Source organism: Falco peregrinus, chromosome 2 (assembly GCF_023634155.1).
Source record: "Falco peregrinus isolate bFalPer1 chromosome 2, bFalPer1.pri, whole genome shotgun sequence".
Taxonomy (NCBI): domain Eukaryota; kingdom Metazoa; phylum Chordata; class Aves; order Falconiformes; family Falconidae; genus Falco; species Falco peregrinus.
Genome location: NC_073722.1, coordinates 24938599 through 24958463, shown reverse-complemented (window position 1 = coordinate 24958463; position 19865 = coordinate 24938599). Strand labels below are relative to the sequence as shown.

The window sequence follows — 19865 nt, the reverse complement described above, 5'->3', positions numbered from 1 at the left end:
GGTCTTTAAGCAACTGCCTTTTTACTATGCAATTGCTTGGCGCAATTATGACACATTAAGGTTAGCTAGAAAAACATACCTGCTGCATTTTTTTGTAAATACTGTTCTATACAGAAACTATACATTGGTTAAACTGGAATGAGTTAATGGTGGGATTTCTTCAATTGTATTTCATACTGGAAATGCTGTCCTAAAAAATGGTGTCTCTTGAAGGGATTGAATCAAGTGATGTAAAGTAATAAGGGAAGGAACAAAAGTGCAGATAAATGTAATCATGTCTTTAGATTGCTGTGTTTGAATGTAGCATGCTGCCAAGTAGGTTAAATAGCATCATCTTTCAGTGAAAAAGCTGCTTGAAGCTGATAATTACAGTGCCTTTGAGAAAGCAAAGTCTGTTCATTATAGAGTAAATACTTTATGAACTATGAATCTCTCTTTATCTCATGCAAAACTATTTTAGATTAAATCTCTTTCCAATTTGTATTGTTCAGATAATTATATTTAGCTGGGGTCAGAGTTTGGATAATGCATTCCCAGCCCTTGGGTTTATTAACTGGCTCCAGGACCAGACCACAATGTCAAACAGCCCAAAGAGGTTTCAGATTTACTCTGTGTTTTGGCTCTTTTCAGCTGTGCTGCTCCTTCCTGTTGCAGTCTAATCAATGTAGCCATTTGATAAGTGCTTCTCCATTATGTGACTTGCCTTATTTGCTGAAGTTTTGCTTTCCAAAGAGAAACATCCACTTAAAATGCAGAGTCTTTGTTTAAGACCACATTCTTCAGAATGAGCCTCTTCCCAATTCCAAGTAGTAAACCACAGTTAAAACAGTAACAGAAAGATGGTTACACAGCAAGGATCAAATCTGAGAGTAACATCTGGATTTGTTAGTATGAGCAGTTGGAGTATGCTGAAGTGCTGCTTTTAGAGCAGAATTTTCTCTGCATTTGGCATTTTGGTCACCCTGTGTAAGTGCTTGGTCCCATTAATTGTAATGGGATGTCCAGGCAGAGCAGGCTGGTGCAGTAACAGAGCTGAAATCTGTTGAGGGATTAAAAAGGACCTTTGCAAATGCAATTATCTCTGCACCATAACCAGCATCCTGAAGAAGCTCCATGCAGTCACCTTACTGTTAAGTCAGGCATGCGCCTGACATGCTGGATAGTTTGTTTTGCCTCCGTGATCCCATGTTTCATTTGAAGACCTCTTCCTCAAACAAAATATCTTTCCATGTCCTCTGAAATATATGGAAGTTTTAAAAGCATTTCCTCATATCATCTCAGTTGGGAAGAGAGGCTGTTCTCCTCTCCAGAGTTTTACAGTGATGAGCCCCCACATCATTGTTCCTCCTGTTGTTGCTGGCAGCTTGGAGCTCTGCTTTCAAAATGAACAGAAATGCATCAGTGGTGCCTTCACTGTGAGTTTCTGTGGGCATTAAATCACTGATGCCATTGGTGTGACCTCTTAAGGGTTGCCTTTCTTTGGATGGTGTGATGCTGCATACATTGGGAATGTCAGCCAATGTTTCTTTTACTGTTGGTACCCTCAGTTCTTGCTGAGGCCTGCGTTGCCAGTCCATTGTCGGCAGTTGCAGAGAATGAGCTGTTGCATGTTTCTAGAAATGTAACTTGAACTGCATGTAATTTGATTTTATTCAGCGGCCTGTGTACATGAACTTCCAGAGACTGTTCTCTAAAAAAAAAAAAAAATAAAAAAAAATCAAGTGATTCTTTTCCCTACTGATGAGATACCTTTCTGGAGGAAGAGGAATTGGAAAACCAGACAGACGTGGAGTGAGATTTGGGGCTGGTATGCAAACAACTACCTGGCACTGGATGACACACTTTAATTTGGTGTACCTCTAATTCCATTTTCTTTCTGTGTATTTTACCTGTAAATTTTGCAGGATTGTGTCTTGTCATGTGTTTATAGTACCTTGCACAATAGAGCCACGGTCTTGGCTAGCTGCTCTAGCCACAGTACTAGTGACGATGAATAATCGTGTATTACTTTCCTCAGATGTGGTTATATGCCAGTTCATATATCTTTGAGATATTAAAGTAGATTTCTGATGAACGTGAGTAAATTTCCTGTCTTCTGCTATATGTGTTGGAGCTTTTATGTGTCTGCGAGTCACACAGAAAATCTTACTCATTAACAAAAAGGTGATCGAAGACAGGCATTGTTTGAGAATTTTCATTCACACTTGTTCATCATAGCGTTCCCCCTGCCCCCCTACCATCAGTTGTGATACAGTCACGGAAAACTTCTATGTAGTACTGCAAGCATCCTTTATGGCTGGAAACCTGCATGTTTCCTCTTCCCAGAAAGCAGAATTCGCAGCTTACGTTGCTGAGTGACATTTTTTACAAGTGTTTTCACTGTTGAACAATTTGTTTCTTTTCTCTGTAGCTTGAGGAAAAGGATGTAAAACGAGCCAGAAGCATCGCAGAAGTCAAGGCGTGCGGAGGCGCGGCCAAGCAGTGACCCCCACAGTGATAGGAATGGCTTCTGTTGTGACAAATTGCAAAGCAACAGCTCTGCCAGTGTGACGCTGGCAGGGGCTGCAGCAGGCAGGTTGTACGCAGAAAGGAGTAATGAATTAGCAGGTGAGCATCTCTATGTCTCATTAGTCTGTCTGGACACTTTGTGGGTTTCCAGCCTGTGGTGCAGGAGAGCGCTTCAGCAGGTTATTGTTGGAATGCTTTGGCTGCTGAACAGAGTAGGGAAGAAGGTGAGAATGGAGAACAGAGAGAGGAGGAGTTACTGATTTGGGACCAGAGCAGTATAAAGGAAGCTGGGCATTCAAGTTTTCTGCCTTGTTCACGGCAATAAGCAACCTGAACTACAAGATTTTTAACACATTTGGCAATTTTTCCTGCAGAATTACGATGTGAGGTTTCTTGGTCTTTTCTTGGCTTCTTCCAGTTTTAAACTACTGTCTCCATCTTGACCAAAATAATTGCAGCCACCACTGCTGTTGTTTTTGGCCCGGCCCACTCGTTACAGCCTGTCTATGGCTATGTACCATTTGCAGAAGCAGCTGCATCACCTCCCCATTTGAAATCAGGTACCTGAAATAACCGTTAGTTTGGTGAGAATTCTTAGCTCCTTTGCATAATAAAGTTAGGCTCCAATTTTTAAATATTTTTCTGTTTGTTTTTAAAGTCAGAACTAGCCCAATATCTTTCTGCCTTAATTTCAGTGGGAAATTTTAAGGTACATAGCACTAGTAAACCAGCCTTGTTATTGATGCCTGCTCTGTGCATGGACTTCTGGTTTGCATAAATCAACGGTTGGCCCCACAGGCTCGTATGCACCCCTTCATGAGCCTGATGTAAGCTAGAAGACCCTAGCCTTGTGTTAGGTCTTCCTGAAGGATGCTTGCCTAGAGTCAGCATTAAGATCTTGCTGTGACAGCAGTCTAAACCAGGAACATTAATCTTCAGTAAGAGGACTCCCTCGTTCAACTGCCACAGCCGCTGGCTACTTTGCAAAAAACAGTGGTTTCAGCTCAGGATTTTCTAAAGTCACAGTCTTGGCACCAAATATTTTGCGGTAAATTTCATTTCATAGATTGGACTACACCCAGCATTCTGATTATAACTAGAGTATCTGACACATCCTATTTTAAAGTGCAGATCATATTGTAGTGCATATATGTGAAGAAACAGCAAGCCAGCTTTGCTCTTAAGTGATGAAAACTAATTTCCTGGAAAGGTAGCTGTAAATTTGCTCAGAGCTTTAAGCAGCAGAATATTAAAATGTGTCACTTCTGGACATGCAGGCTTGTATTTGCTTTTTTGTTTCAACTCCTTCTTGCTTGATTGTAACCCTGTGTTAGGATTTAATTCTAAGAAAGAATTTTAACCAGTACTGAAACTGAAGAAATATCCAACTCCTTTTTAAAAATTATTTGCTTAGTTTGGAGCCCCAGTTTAATTAGGAAATCTCTAGGAGAGGATTTAAAATCAGTAAGACTTTGTTGGCTATGTTTTCCATATTTTTGCTCCTAGGATAATTCCTAGAAAAAAAAATGTAGAGTTGTTAATAGTACTCATCTTGCTTTCCTTCATCTAGAAAGCTGAAGGAGGAACGCCTTTTTCCTTTCAGTGCCGATGAGTCCCGAAACAAGATTTTCCCCTGGTCCAGTCCCCTCCTGCGTACCTCCTGCTGCAGATTTCGTACACCCACCTCAGGGGAGCACAGGGCAGTTGAAAATTCTGTCTTTTACTCTCCACTCTTGTAGTAATCATAAAACTGGGTCAGGAGCTGAATTTTGTAATGAACAATGAACAGCTTAATGACAGGATTTTAAAAAATGGAGGAAAAATATTTAGAAGTCTGTGATGTGAGAAAAATTGAGAACCAACAGAGATATAAGTAATGAATAAATGTCAGGTGCTTGAAGTTACAGGTAGCTTGCTAGACTTGAAGAAGCAAACATCTTTAACCTGCCATTAAAGGAAGGATAGACATAAAAGCTATTGCTTTTACGCATAGTGATCTTGATTCTGTGCTGAAATTTTGAGCTTCCAGTCTAGAACCATCCCTCACCCAAATTCTGTATGCAGCAGCGCACATCTTGCTTTATAACCTTGTGGATCCTGGTTTTGGCAGTATCGTTTGCAGGTTGAGCTCTGTTCTTCCAGATCTTGCAAGTGTCAGCTGCTAGGTGCAAATATAGAATTCTGTTTATTTTGTTTGATCTCAAAACCAACATTATATCTTTAAGGCAGCATCTTTTAAAATTATTATCAGTTAAGTAATTCATTTTTCTCATTTCCTGCTTTTATGTATTCAATTCAAATGATTTGTACGTTTACTAGGTTAGGCCTTCCCCTGCAAAGCACTCAAAAAGCTAAAAAAATAAGAGCACTGATATGGGATTATATTTATTTCAGATTCCTTGTGTGCTTAAGTTTTTTACTGTAGTATTTAATAGATTCCCAAGGAAAACTTCTGACAAGTGCTTTAGGGGTAATCTGGTTTATCTACCTGACAGTGAGTATTTTATAGCATTTAATCCAGAATTGTTATTCAATGTGTACCTGTGTAGTCAAAACGGAATCTTTGCTGCTGTCATTTAGGAACTACTCTTGTGCATGTGATGACATTGTTTCAATAAAATAGAAGTACTTAGCTTAAATTGTAGCATAGAAGTGTTAAGCATGTCTCCCAGGTTGATCAAACGTGACTTCTGATTTTAGATGCCTGTTTTGAAACAGTCTATGGGAAAGAGCCTGGTTTTAAGCTTTCTTTTTAGTGTCACACTGTACTTAGGAATATTCATGTTCCTTGGTGGCTCCACAAAGGAGGCCTGTCTGTTGGGCAGCTGTATGTATTCCATTAACAAACACATGATCCTGCCATTTTTTGAACCTCAGGTTAGGTTCTTCAAGCCAGTGTTCTGAAGAGCGAGTAGAGTTAAATTCCTCTTATTGTGGGAAGCTCCAAAACAACACCAGCTCTGCACTTCGGTCATGTAGTTACAGGGTGAGTTATGGCAAAGTCCAGAAAAATCTGCTGGTCTCTTCTGTGTGGACATCGTACACTTATGGCTTCACCCTAAAAATCTCAGGCCTGTGTAGCCAGTAAGTTTGAATTGTCCATCTGAAACGGTCACTTAAAAAAAAAATTAAAATAATAATCAAGTCTATTTGGAAAGGCCATCTCCTAACAAGGAGTGGGGTAAAAATGGGGCTTTCTGACTGCCAGCATTTCAAGGTTTTAGCTCAGTCTTTTTTTTTAACAAAGCTAACCTTCACGGCTGTCTAATAAAATGAAATAAGAGTGAAAAGTTCAAATATTAGACTTTCCTGTGGAGTAGGTTTCATGGTAGCCTGACAGCCAACATCAACAGTATGATAGTAAGGAGTTCATGTTTCTGTCTAGTCTGTGGTGGCCTGCTGAGATGGCATATGCCTGGGAGTGAGTGAAAACCCTCATGAGAAAACCTAACTTGCACTTCATAGAGACCACTAGTTCAGTGACTGAAGGAGATTTTTCTTTTCCTCTTCAGTATCTCGAAGTAGGTATCATTTATATGTCTCTGTGGGGGAAGAATGGGAAAGCACATGGTGGCTCAAAAAAAATGTATTTTAATTTGTTTAAATAGCTGCAGAAACCTCAGTCTTGGATCCTGAATTGGGTTCTTGGTCAGATTCAACTGAAATCCATAACTGGTTGGGAGAGCAGAGAGCAGAAGTTCTCACAGCTCATGCACGCAAGGGAGCATCTTTTGTTGCTGTTAAGGTTATTGATAGGTTGTGCATGTGTGTGTGTCAAGGCAATAAAAATAAAATTATTTTCTCTCTTAAAAGGCATCCATTTCTCCCATGGAAAAGCAAGCATATTGGATACATTGGAGCTGACAAAATGGAATGTGGCTTGGCTTTGCTATCTGGAGAAGTAACTCAAACCAGGATTTCAGAATAGAGGGGGAAAAACAGGAAGAAATCTTTGTAGCAGCATTCCCTTAGAAATCTTCCACTAGGCCTTTTTATCTGGTTGTTGTTGGTGGTGATTTGTTTGGTTTTTTTCAAAGTGAGATTAACTATGTTTTCAGTTTGTCTGCTAAAAGTAGTATGTATTCATCCAGGGAAGAAAGTGTCAGGATAAACACTTTCTGAAGATCAATGAGAAAGTGTAAATTTACCAACTTCTTTAAGCAATTGACTCCAAAGCTTGAATTGTTTATGGCGATTGTCTTCTTCATAAGCAACATTTCCCCTCACTGTGTGTGTTGTGGGAATGCAAAAAGACCCCAAACCCATGCACGTAGTGCATGAAAATAATTGCCCACAAAATAATTTTATCAACAGAAACTAATGCACAGGTTTTGTGAAAGTGACAGTCAAGGACAGAACCTCGTCCTTGCTTCTTGTTAGGTGCTAAATACAGAAGAAATGTGAAGGAATGCAAATTCACGGGCATTGTTCTGTGGAGTCACTTCTGGAGTATCAGACGCAGGTTTGTAGAGTGATTCCTATTCATCAGCCTTCTCCCCTAGCAGTGATGAGCTAAATTAAGTGGACAGGGATTTCTCTTATCTGTTATTCAGCTACTGAGACAAAACACAAGTGTTCCAGAGAAAAGCAGAGAGATACCTCGCTAAGCAGCAGACACTCCTCTTTTTCAGCTCATTCCTGAGCTTTTCCCCTGAGCAACTAAAAGCATAAGTCCAAATGTTAGATTTCTTTAGAGGTGACCAGTAATTCAGCTGTTTTCTTGATCATTTTGAAGAAAAAGCAGACTGCTGATGCTAATTCTTGCAAGGCTGATAGATCAGTTTTATATAAAAAACTAAGATCTTGGGGTTTTTAAACTCACATTATAAACTACACTGTACAGTCAGGGCATACAGTGAGGGAGAGATATAATCAGTAAATACTAAAGTATGTTTAAAATTAGCAGTATGCTCCTGAACCCAGTTAGACGGTTTCTGAAATCTGCATTTGGATCTACATAAGCAACCACACCACTTTGAGCTTGGCAACTTCCTTTCCTTAAAGGAGGTTGTTCTTTTTCTCAGAGAAGGAGTTCTAACTAAATCTCTCAAGTAAAAATTAAAAAGGGAGACGTATGTATGTGTAAAAAGTAGGGCTGCAGTAAGATTGCAGCATAGTGTTTACCTTGAAGCATACTCCATGTCAGTGAGATGCAGCCGTATGCTGGAAGATAAGGACATGAATCACAGCCATAGGAAAATTGAGCTCACCGCTTGTGCTGTCTGTGAATTTATCATTAAACATTTAGTTCTGTGAGCACCACAAGCCTAGTTTTCTAACACATTTGTGTCTCACTGAGGACTGATTTTGGAGGCTAAGAAGATAATCTTGAACTGAAGCTTTTTCAATGTATATGGCATTTTCAGGACTTCTTTCCCTGTGAGGCTGATGATGCAGCTTTTCTTTTAGGACACTTGGACAGTCTTCTCCTTTACCTTCCTGCCTATACTGCAAAATTTGCAGGAACCTGGTTATCTTGGAGATCTCCACTCATTTGCCAAATTCTGTTAAAATTAGACAGTGAGACCAAAACTTACTAAGTACATGTGTATACACAGTGATCAATAAAATTTTGTTTCTGTAGTAAATTAGAAAAAAAAATGTTTGCACTTTTCAACCATTTACCTTCCACTGATTCAATTTTCAAGAGGTCTTAGTGGCCTGTATGTTGATTTCTAATAACTGTTGGCAGTTGTGAAGATGAAGAACCTGAAAATTTAGCCCATAGCGACAGATCTTCACTACCTTGATTCTTAGCAAACATTTATGCTGTCACATTTGTTGAGAGTAAGACCAAAGATCTTTTTCCACTAACTTCAGACAGAAGGAAACAAGTGACTTGTCTCACTGATGAGTTCTCACAGTGCAGCAACCTTGGATCCACTCCTGTTGAAAGCTTTGCTCCCCACTTCAGCCTACCCCCCAAAAAGGACAGTCAGGCAGAACAAGCCCTCACTTCTAATCCCTCTTTAATGAATGCCTCAACTCTGTCCTCCTCCTTCCCTCCCTGTGCATTCCTCTATAGCTTTAAAATGTGCTGCTTCCTTCTGGAGTCACCTTCCCTCCTTAGAGTGCAGGGTCTTCTCGTTTTTCACAGGGCACTGAAGCCCCTGGTCGTGCGCAGGAGTTACGTAGGCAGTGTAGATGTCTAGAGTGACCTCTGTGAGCGAGCTTGAAGCTGCTTCTGCATGCTGTGAGTCCACCCTAATAATTCCAATTTAAAAAAAAAAAAAGAAAAAAAAATATCCAGAAAACAGTTTCATGTGTCTGTGTTTTGTCCAAGTTTAATGCCCATAGAAGAGCCCACATGGATGGGAAATACAGTGGAAAAGAGGACCGGGGAAAGGAATGAAGAATTAATGTTGGCAATGGTGTATGGAAAGAGATTAATAGGAATGCAATAACAGCCACCCTTAATGTGAGACAGAGACCTTTCCAATTCAAAATAATGAACAGAAGTGAGTTTCCTCCCTTACAAGATATTGAAGGCAGAAATCGTTAACTTAGACAAATGCTGGAGCTTTGGGGCTTCAGTACATATGTTTTCAAGTTTTCTAGTCACTGGGAGATATTGGAAAAATATTTTCCTAGATATTAATATTGTCCTTGTTGTAAAATATATTCCTAGACCAAGCATTTATTTTAGAGGACTCTAGCAAGTCTGTATTTTTATTAAAAAGCCAAACAAACAAAGACCTTTTTTCTATTAATGGCAGATGGTAGGCAAAATGTGAACCTGCAAGAACAGGAAAGGCCCAGACTCTGCTATAATAGTTTCAGAAAAATATACCTTGGGTTGTGTTCTAGCTGGCAGGAAAGCTACTTACTTTAAAAAGAGATTCTTTTAAGTAGGAAGTGAAAGATTGCTCATCAGTAAGACCAAGAAGGTCTTGAGTTGCACCAATCAGCAGAAGTTTTTCCAGATGTGTTAGCTTGGGCTCCGTCTTTTCTAACTAAGGAGAAGTCTTCTTTCCTATCATACTTCTTTTCACTTGGTGCCTCTTTTCCTTTTGTTTCTTCTTGCTGCAACAACATCCTGCATCAATCTTCTTTCTAGGGTGCTGAAGACTGATTATCCCTTTGATGTACTGACCCCTTGATGAGGTGAGATACTCAGCTGGTAGCAATCCATGGTTTTCTAAGGAACTGCACTAGTGTATACTAACTGAGGATCTGCCCTTCTCTATATCATTGTATAAAAAATGCGGATGTTTTGGTATAGGTAGAGTGGAATTAATCTAAGTAGCTATGTCGGTATTTGGGGAGGGAATCTGAAATAGAGCAGTACGTAACGGATGAGTTGCTGACTCATGCGGGGTGGGAAGTTTCAGTTATCACAGGCCAGCTGGATGCAAACAAAAGTGCAGATGGATAACATCAGTGAAAGCTTAGATGAAAAAAATGTGAGGATGCTGGGATGAGACAGGAGAAGGACTGTGAATGATATTATAGCACAAATAAAAATGAGAATAAAACATCACTGCGCTGTCAGCACTTAAAAGCAATCAAGAGAGCCAAGTCAAAGTCCAGGGAAGTAAAGAGCCTCCTGTTGCCTGCTGTGGTCTTTGGACTGGCCCCGCCAAGTGGACTCGATTTTGCTTCCAACGGCTAGGTATAAAGACAGCTCTTCTCCTTCAGCTATTTTAACAGCTCTTTTGGGCAAGAAGACAAATACTTTATTGGACAAATGTGATAGCCAGGCCAGAATATTTCAGGATATTTTCAATGCTGGTTTCTTTCTTTTTAGTGTAGCTGTTTGAAAGGATAGTGTTTCTGCACACTGTCATAGGAGGGTGTGGGTTTTGGGGTTTTTTTTATGTTCAGCGCTTATCTTGATGCCAAACCATAACTTCATTTCTTTGGGGTTTGGACTGGCAGCTGAGTAATTTGCTGCAGCTGAATAGAGCAACTATGTGAAATGCAGGTGGAGGCTGAACGTGTGAAAGCAGGCAGTACAGTCAAATCCTCAGTGTGAGGGAAGGAACCACGGGTCTCTCTTCTGAACCATTTTGATATATTTGCCTAGTGGAAGATTTGAGCAGAGAGAGGAAAATCAGTACTCTTAAGAAGTGGGGAGTGGGGTGCTTTTCCAGGAAGATTTAAGGTAGAATTTAATTTTACATGGGGCCTGCCATACTCGAGGTATACCAAAGTAGTTTATACAGTAATGTGTTAAATATAGAAAGGTGACTTGGCAGGAACAGAGCAACCAGTCAGTTCACACATAGAACACATCGCACAGTAAATGAAGGGCTTCAGTAGTAGCAGGGATGTGAATCCTGACCTCTAGCAGCTCCTGCTGGGGTGATTTTAGGGAATTACTGTTCGCTGCTTTCCACTCTGCCCCTTATCAGAGGGGTACAACTCACTTCTGGCAAAGATGACTGAGGAAGGTAGCTTTTAAATCATCCCCACATGCCTTGCCAGAGCTCATGAATTAGAGCCAAAGCTTCTGCCTGTCAGAGCTGGGTGGTACATAAGAACTGAAGCGTTAAGAGAAGACATCAGCTCCTTTCGGAGGTAAGCAATTGCAATGCTGGCTGAGTCAGGTTATTCAAAAGCTGTGGTTTTGTTTTTCTAACAGGGTTAGTTCCAGTCTGTGTCTCATTAAACGGCTTGCATTCCTGGGAAAAACAGCCAAAACGTCAAAAGGCAGTGCTGGCCAATAAGAGACTGTTTAGCCTAAAGAGGAGGCTCAGAGGGGATCTTATCAATGTATATAAATATCTGAAGTGAGGGTGCAAAGAAAGAGCCAGGCTCTTTTTGGTGGTGCTCAGTGACAGGACCAGTAGCAACAGGCACAAACTGAAGCACAGGAGTTTCCTCCTGAACATCAGGAAACACTTTTTTCACCGTGAGGGTGACTGAGCACTGGAACAGTTGCTCGAAGCGGTTGTGAAGTCTCCTACCTTGGAGGTACTCAAGAGGTGTCTGGGCATGGTCCCTGACAACCGGCTGTAGGTGGCCCTACTTGAGCAGGAGAGTTGGACAAGTTGACATCTAGAGGTCCCTTCCAACCCTAGCCATTCTGTGATTCTTCCAATGGCCACGTTTTGTTAAGCTTAGATAAATCTGTTGACAAGGAGACTTATTAACACCTTGCTCAGTTTTAGTTGAAATGAGGGTTGGTAAGCAGTAACTGGGTCAACTGACTATAATTTTTGCAAAGCTGATGTACTTTCTTCTCTTATCACCTTAAGGATTGGTGCTCTCCCCCAGCCCCAGGCAGGTACCATCGGTGGTGTACAAACCTCCTGAAACGGATCAGCCACTTGAGAGAAAAGAAGCCTTGATGCGTAGGAGGATTTCCTTACACTCATTTCCTGACCCCTTAAACTACAGGTTTCTGCTTTCTCAGTTGTGCAAAGCCACAACTTGTGGGGGTATTTAATTACATAGGAAAAGGAAAGAGAGCTTGGGGAAGAACACTCATTTAATCTGTGCTGTTCTTTTTACGAACACGGTGAAATGAACAAAACTGATGAAATTTACCGCTAGGATTCAATAGACGCAAGAGACGATTGCTAATTCACAAAGTGTGCTCCTCATTATAGCCTTTGTTCCTTTAAGGAAATAAAGATAAAACACACGTGTGAAAATAAGGAAACGCAATGGGAGAGCGTACTCTAAACTGGGTCAGGAGTGCACTAATGGCTTCATGTGCCCTGGTTCTTGCTAGGATCATTGAGGACCTTGCTGGTGCATGGGAGAGGAGAAGGTAGGAGAGGAGGCTACACTTTCCTTTCAGGTTCATGCAAAACCACTTAAAACTTCAAGCAGAGTCAAAGAAATAGCAGGTTATGATTAGGCCAGCATGGAGTGAGGGATACTGACCTGTGTCTGAGGTTGGTTGTAAAGGTCATTCTATATTTGGGTGAGCTGTTGAGCACAAAGTTGCTGATTTTATACTCTTCATATCTACGGAACCCAAAATTTCATTATCTGTTACTTGACCAGCTCTCAAGACTAGTCTTTGGGTGACCTGCTCAAGAGCCAGGGTCTAAGGTACTATGGAAATGTTTGCTGCTTGTATTTTCAGTGATCAGCTGAGCAGACAGCATCTTTTGCATGGGTATATGCCAAATTTGCATGTACTCCATTTTTTTACACTAGCAAAAGTTGTATTTATATATCTGATCGACATTCACAGATTCAATTTGATATCCAGAGATTGGCTGAGGAGTCTGGGTGTGCAATTGCAAGCTTGTCTGCATGTAAGAAGTTTTTCAAACGTTTGTCTCTTCATATCTTTACAGAATCTGATTTATGTAAAATGAAATGTTATCCTGCACCGCTTGTTGGTAGTAACTAGAACTGCACAAAATACAATTAAACCACAGACCATATAAACTTAATTCAGATTTCATTACTGTCTCAAGTTAGGAAAGCTTTCCTATAAAACTTGGTCTAATACTTGAAAACCTTTTAAATTACCTGAGCTGATGAGTGGTTTTGCTGTTTAAGTCATATGAAATACATAGTTTTACATAGCTGTAAAGAAAATTAGATAAAATCTTGCACTTTTTATGATAGTTGTCTTTAAGGTGTTAGGTTCAGTAAAACCTGAGGTTCAAATAAAACTTGGAGTGTACCTACCCATGTGGATCACCAGCAAAAGTCATTTTTGCATGACTTCTGCACGTTGCAGCAATAGATAAGGGGCTGATTAGTGGTCTGTTTCCCTCAACTGCTGTAAGAAATCCCTTGTATGTCTCAAAGGGAATGCCTGTAGTGTGATCACAGAATTGAGTGCGAGGTATTGCAAAGATTCCTGGGCTAGTTTTAAGCTGTATAACTGTGATGCTGTGAGCAGCCTAGGCACTGCAGTCTGAACCTCAGCTCAGACTTATTTATCTAGTCTTTATGTTGCTGCAGCTGGACTTATCGCTAAAGCTGGGTTAACACAAAGTGAGCTTGGATGCAGTGCTGCATTGCATTCATTCCTGTGCACTGGAAAGAAGAGGCATCTTCCTGGTTGAGGAAGAGTAATTGGGATGCTTAGAAGTAGTAATTCACCAGTCGCAAAAGACACAGAGTTAATGTACTGCAACAGATAAGACAGAAGTTACCAGAATACGCTACTGCTAGCCCAAAGGGTTTGAGAAGCAAGCTAGAAAATACTGAGAAAGTCCAGAAATACTGAGATTTGCAGTCATATTTTAGTATTCTATATGTTTGCTTTTTAGGCTTTCCACCTATAAGGTTTAAATACTCAAGCTGTAACATGTGAGCCTTAAAAGTCTTTTGATTTTTATCAAGGACAGTTGAAAGTCTATGCCTGTGTTTCTTCCAGGGCAATTAGAGACACCATGTCCTGTGAGACTTGCCAATACTGAGGATGACCGAGAGGCACTTTGTTTGCTATTTTTGATACACATCAAGGAAGTTTTACAGCAACTGCTCCTGTCATATTTCCAATTAAGGACTCTGCTTGGATGCAGAATGAAAAGGATGCATCAGGTAGCAGTGCTCTGTCACTCCGAAGCAGTGACTCCTCTTGCTTTTCCTGGCTGAGCAAGTATCTGACCTTGCCTTCTGCCAGACGAAGTGAAATATTTATCTGTCTTTTGCTTCCTCCTTCATGTACCTGGCTGTCTGTAATCACTTATCTCCTTGCTCCTTTCTTCCATTACCTCGTGTGGTTTTGGGTTTTTTTCTTCTTTTTTTTTGTAGTGCCCCTGCTTAGCTAATCTTGAACATGCTCCAGAGTTGGAGCTGCACAACCTTGTTCAGCACAGTTCCCTCTGACTCTGTGACACTGGAAGAACAAGACTGAAGGGCTCAGCTATTTGATTGACGTATCTTAATCAGTGTTTTGTGTAAGCAATAAGTGAAAAGGATCAGCCAATGTCCAAGTGCTGGTAGAATTAAGGAGCATTTTCCACATCCAGCTGAAACAGCTGGGGGAACATTGAAAACTGATTTTTAATTTTTGTTAGATTTTTATGCCAGTGACTGTATGTAGATCTGTAATTTGTGTCTGTTTTGTAAGCCTGCCTTCGCCCCGACCCTTGTTTATGAGTATTATTTCTATTTGAGTGGATGGAAACACAGCAAAGATAAAAACTATTCCCCTAAACAAAGAAAGCTATTGCGAGACCTTAAGTGTTTGCGAGTTCACCACAGTGGCATTTGTTCTGTATTGAATGTGGAATCGGCCAGCTGTAAGCTGGCATTTTTACTTTGCCCAGTGTATTGAATTCCGTCTTTCTCCTGTGCTGAATTCAAAGTTCTAGCTGAGTGTAGAATGAAACCTATGAAAAGACCGTGATATCAAATGTCTTTTCCAACAAAGTAGGAAGGGAGCAAATAGCAAATTGATAGACTAGAAAAAGGACTGTGCTTCATGCTACGTGGCACTCTAGAAGAATCATTAGATGAGAGCTTTTCTAAGGTATTTTGTATTGAATAGTGATAGGCTAAGCCCTTTTCCTCCTTTGAGGTTTTGCATGTATCTTTTTCTTTAAGATGCAGTTCTTATATAGATGCTAATAAGAATCCATGTTTACAAATTCTAATTACTTGGATATTTTAATAAAGGGCATTGTACTGTTGCTGAAGATCTGACAAGGGGAAAGCTAGGTGAACGGTGATGATGGTGAGTGAAACAAATGGTAGCATTTTCTGATATTTTAATTTTGTCTTGGTTTTCCTTAGATTATGGACTTACCCATTGGATGCTGAATGCTACACATGAGTTTTGGACCTCCTCCTGTAAGTTGTCCTGAAGTCAAAACCTGTTCCACTGTTACAGGAGGCTGAGGGAAAGCTGAAGAAAGACACTGAGAAAGCTAAAACTTCAAATTAAAGTTGGAAACTGTAGGGCAAGGAATACCCTTTAATCTTACTTGCTTCATTATTACTTTAAGCCCATTAAAAACAGCAGAATGCTTGGGCCCCTACAAGCTCATGGTGGTTCATGTTCCTCCACAACTTCTGAATTCATTGGCTGAACTCAGCTGAACCTGATAAATCAACACAGGTATCAGAGTTCCTACAAATGACACACGTTGTGTGACTTGGCATATTATCGCACACGGCTTGAGACTTGGTAAAGAGCCTTTTTACATTGCCAATCAAAGGAAAAGCTGCAGTCAGTGTGTACAAGCAAGCATGTGATAGGAAACTGCAGGAAATCAAACTTGATTAGTTCCAGTGCTTGGGCACTTGCATTTCTTCCCATTCTTCTCTCCTGCTTTTCTCAGGCTCCCTCAGCAGAGTGAAGAAATAGGAACATGAGAAGACAACAAGCTTCCGAGACTAGAACTACATTTAAAAATTAGGTCTCTCATTTCTAGTTACTGTAGCAGCTTTCTGAATTTCAACCTAGCTTAAATGAAACTGCTAGGAAGAAATGCAGATAAAGCCTAGTAAGTTGTAAGCCTAATTTGCAGCAAGCCTTTGGCTCAGGTGAAAATGGGATACTGTTTAGGAATGGCAAAAGGTACCGTGATTTCATTCATGAGATATTTAAAATCTGAATGGGTTTTTTTGGAGAAGTGTTTATGGGGGTAAGGAGCCAGCGAGGCTTTTGTTTTTAATGGGTATGTATTTGCTTTTTGTCACCTGGTATTCTCTGGAAGAGTAAGAATCCCAGAGTTCGTAGTAACTGCCTGCTGAGTACTGTTTGTGAAATGAAGATGGAAAGAGGAGAGATTGATGTCCCTTAGTTATGCTGGTCTTGATACCATGGTATCCTATTAGAAATAATATTGGACATAAATAAACGTGAGCGTTTTCTTAGTTTTCAGATGCTTTGCAATTTTTAATTGTGTTTAAAATTAAGTGTTGTATGTTGCTGGGACAAGCCAATGCTGTAGGGAACTTCCTGTAACCAGGGGCCAATAAAACTAAGCTTCCCATCTGGATAAAGGTGTGCAAACCAAATAAATTGAGTAAGTAACTCTATGTTGTTTAAAGTATTTTCCCATATAGTTATCATACAAAAGTGAAACTACTGGGCTTTAAAAACTCAGAGAGACAGAGGGGGGAAACCCCAAGTTGCAAAAATCTGCACAGAGCACTTCTCACTTGAAAGGGATGCCTTGAGGTGTATTTCTACTACTTGACTATAGGCACAGAGCTGGTTTTATGATACCTAACGTTGATGGTGAAGCTGGACTAGATTCCCTAGCTCGTGTTTTTTCTCAGATACTCTTTTTTTCCCCTTGAGCTGTGCTGGAAAACCTGCTGGTAATCTGCACTCCCAAACTGGTGACAGGATTAATTCGAGCTGAACATTATCTTTACAGAAAAAAATGATAGGAGGAGGAGTTACAAGAAGGGACTGCTTTCTCCCTCCAGATGACTTCTACCTGTAATGAATAGAGTTCACTGCTATTGCAGTGACAAATTTTAGTAGAGGCTAACTTTTCACCTCTGAAATTAGGTGCTTAGCTTTTAAAATATATTAACTATTCCTCCTTTTAACAATGTTATATGCGTATAGGCATGTCCATTGGTTTGTCATAAACATTGATGGGTTCAACTAACAGACAAAAAAGAAACAATAAGCAATGAAGAGTCTCTGTTCATACATATTTTCCCATATATTTTCATGTGTATATATGTATGCATACCTGTGCGCAAGTACACTAATAAATTGAGGTGAATTTTCAGATACTATCCTGCAATTTGTTGCTAACAGACTGGAATGTGCAAATCAACCCACAACAGTCCTAAAAGAATACCCTATTTAGTGTTTTAATCGGGTTTTTAGATGCAGATAAGAACATTCAGCCATCTCGTGCTGTTCTGAGGATTTCTGGAGAAGCATCAGAGGGAGGAAATACTGGTGTTGCAGCCATTGAACTACCAACTGCCTCTGTCTGTGCCCGAGCACGGCATTCCCATCAGAGAGCAGGTGTTCTTGCAGGTGAGCTTGTGAGATGCTGTAGCAAAGTGCAAAGACTGTTCCAAGATCACTACTCTCTTTTCCCACTGTTCAGCCTTTCCTCAGCCCGGCAGCTGGGAAAGCATTCTCAGTAGACACGTGCTCCGTATTTTAAATCTTCCTTATCCACTGACCTCTTGCAGAGGCAAGCTGCTGGGTTGGATAGGCGTTGGGTCTGATGTGTTCAGTTGGTCCCATGTTGCCATAGTCTTACTTGCTGTTTTCTGTGTCTGACTGCACATTGAATCATATTGCCGTCACCTTGTCAGGGAATAGACTTTTGTGTTTCTTTTTCATGGCATCTCTCAACAGACATTAGGTTCAGAAAAATAAATTTTGCAGGGAGCCTGGCTTTTCCTAGGAACCCAGAGCAGATCTTACTTTTTCTTTGAGCTTAGTATTTGCTCAGAACTCCTGAGGTGAAAAAAATACTCATTGGATAGAGGTTTAAAAGCAGAAAACCAATAATGAAGGAAGAGGTTTTTCTAAAGAGCTGCTTTCCCATCTCACTCGAGTGTTCTCTTGGTTTGAATGCCAGTAAGAACAGCAGAAGTCCTTTGCTTTAAATCTGTTTGGTCCTTGCTTATGACACACTGGATGGCTGCTTGGTCCTTGTTGGATTTACTTTTTCCTCTACCCCATGTAAATTCATCAGAAACAGATTGCTGTGGTAGTTCCCCTCTTAAACAGTATATGAGTTGTTGCTTTCTCTTGCAAACCCCTTCTTTTCCTTTTCCCAGAAACAGCGAGCAACTATGGTGAATGGATTTCTCTACAAGGTTATTTTACAGGTCAGGAGGTTAGCTTACTTTTGTCTTTTGATTTGAAGGGTTTCAGAAGAAATCCTCTGTGTGTTCTCCTGAATTGTAAAGGCTGGTAAGAATGAGAAGCCAAAGTCATCCATTAATCCACAGGCAAAGTACTATTCAAGCAGCTGCAGTGAAAGCTCTCACATGCTGCCCTGGAAATAACCCCAGCCTTGACGTGGTAAGACAACCCTAGGTAAGGTCAGAAGCTCAGTTCTCATTTTCATTTAAGCTTCTGGTTTTAAAACAGTATTTGGAGTTGTCCCTTGTGGTTATTTTGATGTCTTACAGTGAATGGATCCGTGGGGGGGTGGGGGGAGCACAGAGAAGTGGAATCCAGAGAGGCAGAGGTTTATCTGCTGAACATTGCTAGTCTCTCATCTCAACTTACTGTTGTTTTGGCTTAAATATTTAATGACTATGACCTCATGTGAGAGCAGCAAGTGGTATCAGGATTTTAGCTTAAGCTGCTTTGCAGAGACAAAGCACCTGTTTTAATTCCTTCTGGAAATGGAAGTGCTTTGGAAGTGTCCCAGCAAATTCAAGTCAAAGTAGTAATACTTGCCTGCCTGTATGCTTTCCCATGACATGTGTGAATTTGAATGATCTATGTACACTGTGGAAGAGACTGAAGCTCATGGCTGGGATTTTCAGGAGGGCATGAGAAAGCTGGGGGTCTCCGTCCTGATGGTTTGAATGCTAATCCAAGTATGGCACTTCTGTGAGCCTTAGGTCAAACCTCTTTTAACTTCTTTAAGAATCCTGCCTGTGCTACCTTCCGTGTGCATTGGGGTCAATGTGCAGTCCAGAACATGTAACACAGTGAGTTCAGTGGTTTTGTGCATAAAACTGTTTATTTAGATAAAATATAGCTGATAGTGCTAGAGTTAGATTGTGACTTCACCATCTGGTCCAAGTAAGGACCAGTGCAATATGGAAGTTGGCATGAAAGCAGCAATGATGCAAAAAAAAAGTCGTAATTTCTTTCCCTATTACAAGCCCACCTAGATTTGGGATGGGCAGAGGGGGGCAATCCCAAAATTCAGCCAACTGTATAGCCAGTATTTCTGGCTTAAGGCCTGATATTACTACAAATAGACGGTTACAGTTTCTGGAGACGGTGGATAGGAACACTCGCTCCATACCTAAACGGTGATGATGCTAAAAGAATGAGTTTCAGAAAGAGCTGTCCCCACCCCCAGTTGAAAAGTAAAGTGCTCTAACATCTCACTTCACTGAACTTAAGCAGTCTTATCCAAGTATCTGTAGTAACAACATCTAGGAAGTTCCAGTGGTGTTATAGTCTCTGTGTGAAGCTTTCTAAACAACAATTATCTATTTCCACTTTAGTCACATGTATTCCATACTGACAACAGAGGCTTAATAATGTCTTCTGTCAATTAAAAGAGTTAAGAAGGAAGTTATTGCATAGGTGCATTATATATGCAATACATGCAGATCTACAAATAATATTAGCATTTCAACTTTCTGGTTGCATCTCCCTATAAAGTTACTGAAGTTTCTTGTATGCCACAAATATTTTCTGAAGTACTTTCTTTTATCTGAGTACTTACTCATAAATCTGAATTTATGCCTAGATAAGTGTGCTAGCAGCTTGGAAACATGTGCTAGTAGCTCTAGGAACTTCCTTCTCTTTT

At 40.4% G+C, this 19865-nt stretch overlaps 1 long non-coding RNA gene across 2 annotated transcripts; it reads left to right on the top strand.

Moving 5' to 3' along the window:
- The first annotated feature begins 2414 nt into the window (after positions 1-2414).
- Positions 2415-18382, top strand: LOC114013818 (uncharacterized). Of its 2 annotated transcripts, XR_003557033.2 has the most exons (4): positions 2415-2607; positions 15166-15222; positions 17228-17383; positions 18231-18382. It is a non-coding gene; the product is annotated as an uncharacterized LOC114013818 (long non-coding RNA). The 2 variants fall into 2 exon arrangements; XR_008745519.1 differs by lacking the exons at positions 15166-15222; positions 17228-17383; positions 18231-18382 and adding exons at positions 13802-13968; positions 14182-14330.
- Positions 18383-19865: the final 1483 nt, after the last annotated feature.